Source organism: Cucurbita moschata, unplaced genomic scaffold (assembly GCF_002738365.1).
Source record: "Cucurbita moschata cultivar Rifu unplaced genomic scaffold, Cmos_1.0 Cmo_Scf00973, whole genome shotgun sequence".
Lineage (NCBI taxonomy): Eukaryota > Viridiplantae > Streptophyta > Magnoliopsida > Cucurbitales > Cucurbitaceae > Cucurbita > Cucurbita moschata.
In genome coordinates, this window is record NW_019269489.1 from 1 (window position 1) to 979 (window position 979).

At 40.6% G+C, this 979-nt stretch overlaps 3 non-coding genes across 3 annotated transcripts; all 3 read right to left on the bottom strand.

Moving 5' to 3' along the window:
• Positions 1 to 507: 507 nt before the first annotated feature.
• On the bottom strand, positions 508 to 589 carry TRNAS-GCU. The gene has a single exon. It is a non-coding gene; the product is annotated as a tRNA-Ser (tRNA).
• Positions 590 to 676: 87 nt separating this feature from the next.
• On the bottom strand, positions 677 to 758 carry TRNAS-GCU. The gene has a single exon. It is a non-coding gene; the product is annotated as a tRNA-Ser (tRNA).
• Positions 759 to 860: 102 nt separating this feature from the next.
• On the bottom strand, positions 861 to 942 carry TRNAS-GCU. Its single transcript has one exon. It is a non-coding gene; the product is annotated as a tRNA-Ser (tRNA).
• Positions 943 to 979: the final 37 nt, after the last annotated feature.

Below are 979 nucleotides of genomic sequence, written 5' to 3' on the forward strand. Positions count from 1 at the left end.
GTTTTCTCGTTTTCATTTATTATATATATATATATATATATAATATTTTCTTTTTCTTTCTTTCTTTCCCGGGTCGTTACAGATGGTGTCATATTCACCGAATTTTGGGAGGTGTGTTATGAAGTCCAAAGACACACTTTCCCGAGGTCTTGTTGGCACGGGTAGATGATCCAAGAGTCCCGAAACTTTGGTTTTCTCGACATTGTCCTGTTAGGATATGAGGCACGTCTTGGTGTACTGCATGATGTCGTCTCGCATATTTTGTCAGAAGTACCTCTTTCTTATTAAGACATAAAGGGTTTGGCTTGTGCATGCAGCGCAACACGCCTTAACCGCAAGTACCTCTTTCTTATTAAGACATAAAGGGTTTGGCTTGTGCATGCAGCGCAACACGCCTTAACCGCTCGGACACATGTTTTTTGGCAATAGAGGTCTAAGCTATTCAAAAATAAGTCAAACGTTCTCATTAACATAGAAATGAGAAATAAAGAAAGAACAACCATAAATCGTCACCTGAGAAATTCGAACTCTCGCAGGGAAACCCCATGTACTTAGCAGGCACACGCCTTAACCACTCGGCCAAAGCGACACATGTTTTTTGCAATAGAGGTCTAAGCTATACAAAAATTTCAAAGTCAAACGTTCTCAACAGAAAAAAAAAAACAATTATAGAAATCGTCGCCTGAGAGATTCGAACTCTCGCGGGGAAACCCCATGTACTTAGCAGGCACACGCCTTAACCACTCGGCCAAAGCGACACATGTTTTTGGCAATAGAGGTCTAAGCTATACAAAAATTTCAAAGTCAAACGTTCTCATTAACATAGAAATGAGAAATAAAGAAAGAACAATTATATAAATCGTCGCCTGAGAGATTCGAACTCTCGCGGGGAAACCCCATGTACTTAGCAGGCACACGCCTTAACCACTCGGCCAAAGCAACACATGTTTTTGGCATTAGAGGTCTAAGCTATACAAAA